The 8,687-nt window shown below is 47.1% G+C and overlaps 1 long non-coding RNA gene across 1 annotated transcript; it reads left to right on the top strand.

Annotated features, from left to right (window-relative positions):
- Positions 1 to 1,836: 1,836 nt before the first annotated feature.
- Positions 1,837 to 8,036, top strand: LOC144366401 (uncharacterized). The gene is made up of 2 exons (XR_013425507.1): positions 1,837 to 2,247; positions 5,245 to 8,036. It is a non-coding gene; the product is annotated as an uncharacterized LOC144366401 (long non-coding RNA).
- Positions 8,037 to 8,687: the final 651 nt, after the last annotated feature.

The raw sequence follows: 8,687 nt of genomic DNA, 5'->3' as shown, positions 1-8,687 counted from the left end.
GGACCTTCCCCAGCTCTAACTTACCATTTCTTCATGGTGAGTACACTGTTTGTGACATGGATGGTGTAAGGTCAGACAATGGCAGCATCCAAAACGGAGGCAGATTTAAAAGGTCACTGAACTAGGCTCTATTGAGCCTCCACTCCCAGGCGGAACTCTGCCAGACCCACAGAGCAGATAAGAAGAGGGTCTGAGTAGAAACCATGTGGGGGCTGCACCAGGCTGGAATTTTGTGGGGCTTAGGGCAGGAAGGGAGGACTTGCAGCAGGAAAAGGGGTTTTTAGAGTCCCTTGTCCCACTGGAGTTGGTCGGGAGAACTGGCTGAGACCCAGGATTGGCCAGGAGACCCTGCTGATTGACAGGGGGTTTCCTTGGTGCCTGATTGATGTTTCTTTCAGCTGCATGTGCGCTTGGTGCTTTGGTCCTAAGTTACCGCCATGGACCTGACAGATGGACCTGGAGGACATCATGTGAAGTAAAATTAGTCAGACACAGAACCACAAGCACTGCAGGATCTCACTCGCAAGGGAATCTGAAAAAACAAAACAAAACAAAAAAACAGAGGATTTAAAACAGGAAAACAGAGCCTGTGGGTCTAGGGAGCTGTTTCAACTTCCTCTGTGTGGGAGGGGTGGTTCCTGTCTCCCCCACAGAGTCAGGAAATGACTGGCCCAGAGAGCTCTCCAGGCTTCTCCTTCAAATTCCCCTCCCTCCTGTGCACAGAGCACACCTTGCCTCACACTCATCCAGGCTCTTTCTGAAGCCTCCCAGGCTCCAGGTGCAGACAGGCTGCTGGACCGGGTCCCAGCTGGGAGTCGCGCGGGTGAGAGGTACACTGTGGGCAGGCAGCTCCCCAGAGCACTGGCCAGCCCTGCAGAGCCCCTTGTGCTCCTTGGATGCCCTGTGGTCCACAGCAGGCCTGAGCAGCAGCTCACACAGCAGGAGGACCAGCAGGAGCACATGCAGGTTGAAGGAGCTGAGGGTTGATGGGACATAGGACCTGGATTTCAGGTCAGTGGGAAGCAGAGGAAGCACAGGAAATGGTCTTTCTCCAAGGGAAAGTCTGCAGGTCCTGGGGGAGTCCTGGGAGCAGCCATCATCACTGGGCTCTGGGCTCAGAGAGGATCTCTGTGGGCACCATTTTCAGGGAATTCACTGTGGGCCCCAGGGAATCTTACCTCCTCTCCCTCCCTCTTCAGTAAACAGAGTTGGGACAACTAGATTGCCACATGGCAAAGGACAGTTGAATGTTACCCAACACCACCATAAAGACAACGCTGAATGGATTGAAGTGTCAAATGTGAGGCATTCAGCTCTCTTAACAAACAAGGGGAAGCTCTTTGGCAATGATTGTAAAGCAATGACTCTAAAAGCACAGGCCACAAAATCCAAATGAATGTTAGGAGACCACATCACATGAAAAAGTTCCTTCTGTCAAAGAGAACAACCAAGATTCTGAAAAGACGCCACAGAGTGGGATAAAGTGTGTGCAGACCGTATAGTGGGCTAACACCAAAGCCGGGAAAGGAGCTGCACTCAACTGCACAGAAAGCAGATAACACCATTTAAAAATGGGCAAAGTTCCTGGTAGATAGCTTTTCAAAGAAGACATGCAGATGACCAAAATAATGTGGAAATGTTCGTTCTTTAAGAGACAGTTTGGAAAATATTTTAGCAAATAATCTTCATAGCATTATGATGGAAGATGATATAAATGAAAAAAGCATTTAAATTTTTGAGAAATGAAAAGAATCCAATTACCCCCTTAACTGTACAGAGGTTTCGATACCAGCACCTATGTGACCTGTACTCTACCGTCATATGTGTGGTGAGCCGTTCCTGCGGACTGTGGTCGCCATTACATGATGGCGCTGGCTCCGCTGTGGTCTGTGAAGGACAACTCCATATCAAAGAGAGTTGGCGTGTTCCCAGCTCCTTATCAGAGAAAGTTGGCGTGTCATTTTCTAGCACCCTGTGAGAAGGGTACACGTGGCAGCTTTGCATTGGGGTTCGAGGTGCTTTATTAAGGCTGGGAGGGGCATCCAATTATTATTCCGGGTAGTAAAAGAATCATTAGAAGAATATCAAGGGCCTGAATAAACTGCTGAAAGAAGATTCCTGAGTCGCGTCTTCCTTGCGGGCAAGGGGGTCGTGACAAGTGGTGCCGAGACCCGGGAGAAAAGAAACAAAGAAACACCCAGGAACCAGAACTTTCAGCAGTCAGGGAGGCGCGCCGGTAAGTCCCAGGTAAGGTGGGACCCGCTGTTAAAAAGCGGAGGCTCCTCTATACATAAAGAGGGAGCATTAAAAGGTACCTGCTCCTCTGTAAAAAGAGAGGGCGTTACATCTCATAGCAATTGCACTCTGTATTTTTGTTTTGTTTTCTGTGTATGTTCGTTTTGTTTTGTGTACTTTCACTTTCGATTTCTGTGTTTTCTTGTGTTGCGTTATGGGTGCTGTGACTTCAAGTCCACTCCTTCTAGCCCTCGATGGCCTTTTACGTTCCAAGGGACTGGAGGTGAAACGCAGTACCTTAGAGAAATTTTTACAGAGGGTAGATACAGCTGCACCGTGGTTTGCATTTTCAGGCAGCCTCACTACACCCAGCTGGGATAAATTAGGCAAAGACCTTGACTTTGCTCGTGAGCAGGGCATGCTAGAGGGCGGGGTGATACCCCTCTGGAAGATGGTCCGTAGTTGTCTTACGGATGGCCGATGCCAAGAAGCGCTTGTTAAAGGGCAAGAGGTTTTAGAACAATTACATGAGGAAAAATCAGAAACAACAGAGAGCGAAGTGTCTCAGGAAGAGGGGAGTGTGCGGGGCGCGGAGAACGGGAGGAGACTGTATCCAGATCTCAGTGTGCTGCGCACGCCCCCATGCGAAAGTGGGTCAGAGGCAGAAGACGCTGAGGAGGAGGAGATAAAAACGCTGTCCCGGCAGTTAGGGAGTTTAGGTAGAGGGAACAGAGATAAGCAAGGGCTCAAGAACGGGCGGCCTCCCGATCCGCCTCCGTATGGTGGGGGTGTTTCAGGCTGCCGCTGCTTTCCTCTGTTCCTCAGGGCTGGCATATCATTGCTATTGACATTAAAGACTGTTTCTTTTCTATTCCTTTGCATCCTAAAGACTCACAGCGTTTTGCCTTCACCCTTCCCTCGTGTAATCACGAGGAACCAGATCAAAGGTTTGAGTGGGTTGTTTTACCACAGGGAATGTCTAACAGTCCTACGATTTGCCAGATGTATGTAGGGAAGGCACTCGCACCTCTTAGACAACAATATCCTTCCATTAAGATTATTCATTATATGGATGATGTATTATTGGCAGCCAAATTAGAACAGTCAGTTTATGAGGCCTATAAAGACTTGGTGAAGTTGTTAGCTCAGTATGGATTACATATTGCACCTGAGAAGGTTCAAACAGGGGATTCTATTCAGTATTTGGGAGCGATGATTGGATATGACATATTAAAACCACAAAAGGTTACTATAAGAACTCAAGATCTCCAAACTTTAAATGATTTTCAAAAACTGTTGGGAGATATTAATTGGATAAGAGGTTATTTACATATTCCTAATATCGTGCTCCAGCCTTTGTATGCTATTCTTAAGGGTGATCCAGATCTTACTTCCCCTCGTACCCTCACTAAAGAGGCCAGAGCGGCCCTTATAAAAGTAGAAGAAGCTATACAACATGCTACTCTATGCAGGCTCCAGAGTGATAAACCTTTCCAGTTATGTGTGCTTGCCACTATGCGGCAGCCTACTGGAGTACTGTGGCAAGATGGGCCTTTACTATGGATCCACCCACATGTATCCCCAGGAAAATCTTTAGAATACTATCCTGATGCTGTTGCAGCGTTAGCACTTAGAGGGATTCAACAGAGCATTCAATTTTTTGGACAAGCACCTTCTTCTCTTATCATACCCTATTCTAAAGTTCAGATTAATGTTTTGTGTGCTACTCTAGACAACTGGGCCATTCTATGTTGCTCGTTTCAAGGGGATATTGATAATCATTACCCTTCTCATCCATTAGTCCATTTTGTTAAAGAGCATCCTATCATTTTCCCTAAAGTAACTTCACCCACTCCAATTCCGGGGGCTGTTAACATTTTTACTGATGGCTCTAAGTCTGGAATGGGAGCTTATGTGATTAATGACTCTCCCCCTGTCCAGCATCAATTTACTCCTGGGAATCCACAATGGGTAGAACTACAAATTGTCATTGAAGTTTTTAAACAGTGTTCTTTTACTTTCAATCTCATTTCGGACTCCATCTATGTGGTGCAGGCGCTCAAAATTCTGGAGGCTGTAGGAGCTATTAGTGACACCCATGCTGTGTCTGCTTACTTTAATCAGCTTCAACAGCTTATCCGTAGCCGTACTGCCCCCTTCTATCCAATGCACATTCGGGCTCACACCTCTCTTCCTGGCCCGTTATCACAGGGTAATGCCTGTGCTGACTCGGCAACTAGAAGCCAGTTGGTATGCTTGGCCTCCTCCTTAGAAGAAGCTAAATTGTTTCACCACAACTTTCATGTCAATGCTATGACACTGCGCAGACGTTTTTCCATCTCAAGAGCAGATGCTCGTCAGATAGTATTACAATGTCCCCATTGTGTCACATTTCTTCATCCTCCTACTTATGGTGTAAACCCACGAGGATTGAAGCCATTGGTCGTCTGACAAATGGACGTAACTCACGTGCCTGACTTTGGTAACCTCAAATATGTACATGTTTCTATTGACACATACTCTGGAATTATTCATGCTTCTGCTTTATCGGGAGAAAAGGCACGTAATGTTATTACTCATTGCTTAGAGGCATGGGCAACATGGGGTGCACCTACATCCCTTACGACTGATAATGGACCTGCTTATACTGACAGACAGTTTACATCTTTTTGTTCTACTATGGGAGTACAACTTGCTCATGGGTTGCCTTACAATCCTCAAGGGCAAGACATTGTTGAACGTGCCCACCGCACCTTAAAAGAAACCTTAGAAAAACAAAAAGGGGGAATAGGAGTTGACCACACTCCTAAAGAACGCCTGTCCTTAGCTCTTTTTACCATTAATTTTTTGAATTTGGATATTCATGGCCGCTCTGCGGCCGATAGACATGTGTCCCCTCAGCCCTCTGTGACTGGCTATGTTAAGTGGAAGGATGTTCTTACGGGCCAATGGAACGGCCCTGACCCCGTGCTGACATGGGCACGAGGATCTGTATGTGTTTTTCCCCAGGATCGCACGGAGCCGCTGTGGATCCCTGAACGCCTGACAAGAAGAGTCTCGAGATCTACTAACCAGCAGCAGGAGGTGCCACAACAGCCCCATGATGAGGAGCTTCATTCTGATGAGTGCTCTGGCTCTGATGCTGGTGCCAACGGTACAGATGGCACCAATGCAGTGGTGGGCAGTGGCACGGGCATGGCCAATGCCAATGCCAGTTCATAGTAATTCTAGTGTCCTCCCCACTCTTTTTTCTACCTCATGTGAGATGTCTGCTCCTTGTACCTCTCCTAGAGGGGACATGGAAAATATTTTTAATCAGTCTCAAGTTAATCTCACAGGAGTTTTTTGTTTCAGCCTTGGGAACACTAATTGTATTAGCCTTAAGACCAAAAATTTGACTAAATGGGAGGACCCATTGCGGTCCAGTCGAGTCTCAGGGAGTATTCTCAGTGCTGTATTGAGCCAAGTAGTTTCAGGGAAGCAATCAGGCTCAGGGACCCCCGCAACTAGCTCTGTTTTAAACATAACTACTTTAGCTATTATCTCCGAGGTATTGATCCCAATGCCTCCTTCTTCTAATAGTACTTGCTATGCCACTCATTTCAAGGCCTCTCCTTACTGTACCCCTAATTTTGGTTTTCCCCCAACATTTACACCTTGTCAGGATCATTCTTGGGAGAAACATCAAGTTGCTAAAGGTTTCTCCTTTTCCCCCCCTCTGAAGAGATATGTTTATAACTTTAACAACAATGCCAACTCCTCTGCAGGAACAGGTTGGTCCTGGTTTCAATGGCTCATTTCCAATGAGAAGGGGGCTTCAGCCGATATTTCCGCATTGGCTCAATTACTAGGAGCCAAAAGTTGGCTGGCTAATGTTTCTGGCACTACTAAGGAGAGTGAACGAGGTAATAGGCTTACATCTGTTTCGTTCAACTCTCTGTTACATTATGCCACATTGCCTCCTGCAATGGTCTGTATCCAATCCCCGTTCTTGTTCCTTTTAGCTAATCACACCTCGTCGGGGATGCTGGATTGTTCTAATACTACCTGTTTCTTATCTGAGTGTTGGAATGGTTCTTGGACTGTAGCAGTAATTATGAAAATTCCAACTTTTGTCCCAATACCAGTCACTGCGGATCCAGATAAATTTCCTATTGTAGAGCTACTTAGAGTCCGCAGAGATTTTGGAATCACGACAGCTATAGTGACAGCCGTGGCGGCATCTGCTGCTGCAGCAGTTACGGCCGGAGTAGCCATGGCCAGTCAAGTACAAACTGCTGCCACTATTAATCAAGTTGTTCAACAAACGTCCACTATACTTGAATCACAAAATGCGATTAATCAACATATTTTGTCAGGGATTTTAGCTACCAACCAGAGAATAGATTTTCTTCAAGCTCAGGTAGAAGAATTGGCTGACCTAGTACTTTTAGGCTGCATTGACCAACGTGCACATTTATGTATAACCTCTGTCAGATTTAATGATTCCAGAAATGCTTCCCACATCATTGGTGGATATCTGGCCGAAAATTGGTCCATGGAAGCGAAAGACATGATCCAGTCTCAACTAACCCAGATAGCTGTCTTGAATAGTACCCGTGTCGATCCCGTGACTCTGGGTCAATTCACCAATTGGATATCTTCTGCTTTTTCCTTTTTTAAGGAGTGGGTGGGAGTAGGCATTTTTGGTGCACTGTGTTGTTTTGGTATGTTCCTCTGTTTGTGGTTTCTCTGTCGCCTTAAGGCTCGTAGTGCTCAAGATAAGGCTATGATCATACAAGCTCTTGCTACTTTAGAAACTGGCAACTCGCCACAGGTCTGGCTTGCGCATCTTAAGCACTAAACTTTTGACATGGTCATTGCACCCCAAGTTATTATAACATTGCACTGGGATTGACATGTCTTTCCTCGTTATTCTCTTAGTGTCAGAAAGCCCTTGCACTCTGCCGGTCTTGCTACCATTGCACGCAGATGGGTTTCTACACTAGTGCCTTTGACATGGTCGTTGCACCCCAAGTTATTATAACATTGCACTGGGTACGACATGTCCTTCTTTTGTCTTTCTCTTAGTGCTGGAAAGCCTTTGCACTCTGCGGGTCTTGTTGCCATTGCACGCAGAAGGGTTTCCACACTGGTCTTTCTCTATCACTTTAAAGTCCGTGCCTTTCTTTCAGGGTGCTGCCAACTTGTTTGTAGTTGTACCTCTGCATGGCCACAGTTCAACCTCAGCTATTCCCTCTTACTCACCATCGTCACGATACAGGATGCGAGGCAAGGCACTGCACTTGAGTGATCCATTGAGAAGAGGGACCTCAAGGGGAGCATGTCCTATTGCATGCGGGTTTGACGTGTCTCCGCCCCGCCCCACGAAAAAAGGCGTCGGCTGATATGGTGTCAGATCTGGGGAAGGCGCCCCCTAGGGCTGGACCATACTATGCAGCCACTTCTGCACAGTGGGATAGGACCTCTACTCTCGCCTGTATTGTCTTAGTGAAACAAAAAGGGGGAGCTGTGGTGAGCCGTTCCTGCGGACTGTGGTCGCCATTACATGATGGCACTGGCTCCGCTGTGGTCTGTGAAGGACAACTCCATATCAAAGAGAGTTGGCGTGTTCCCAGCTCCTTATCAGAGAAAGTTGGCGTGTCATTTTCTAGCACCCTGTGAGAAGGGTACACGTGGCAGCTTTGCATTGGGGTTCGAGGTGCTTTATTAAGGCTGGGAGGGGCATCCAATTATTATTCCGGGTAGTAAAAGAATCATTAGAAGAATATCAAGGGCCTGAATAAACTGCTGAAAGAAGATTCCTGAGTCGCGTCTTCCTTGCGGGCAAGGGGGTCGTGACAATATGAATATGAAATACCCAACCAATTGGAAAACCAGGTGGTCCATGGGCACCAGAGAGTCTGCACCCCTCAAGAATTACTGATGGCTTCCTCCCTCTCCCCCTGCCCTCCTGCTCTCCTCCCCGCCCCTCCTCTTCCCCTTCTGCTCTGTGTATTTCCACCTCCCTCTCTTTGCATATTTACAACCTTATTAGATCCATGTTCTAAGTGATGACTTCCACTTAAATGCTAAGACCTGGCTGAAACCAGGAGCCTCCTAAGGAGTCTGTTAAATAGAAGGAGAAACGTAACTAGATGGGGTACAACGAGGAGTATCTGGGAAATTTGTGACATTTGAAAAAATCAACACTATAAATGCAAAAAAAAAAAAAAAACCTCACAGGAAAAAAGAGAAGCCCAACAAGCAAGGTCAATAAAGGCCCAGTGAGTGAGGGAAGAGGTCAGAGGTGGTGAGGGGCACTGAGGGACGTGGGACCCAGCGATCAGGAGAACCCCAGGGGGGACTTCTGGACTCCCCAGCTAGAGAGTGAGGAGGGTGGATTCTCACCAGGTGCTGCTGCCACGGCTTACCTGTGTCACAGGGTACTACACCTGCAGGCTTGAGTGGCT

The sequence above is a fragment of the Ictidomys tridecemlineatus genome, chromosome 8 (assembly GCF_052094955.1).
Source record: "Ictidomys tridecemlineatus isolate mIctTri1 chromosome 8, mIctTri1.hap1, whole genome shotgun sequence".
Taxonomy (NCBI): Eukaryota; Metazoa; Chordata; class Mammalia; order Rodentia; family Sciuridae; genus Ictidomys; species Ictidomys tridecemlineatus.
This window is presented reverse-complemented; position numbering and strand designations above follow the sequence as displayed.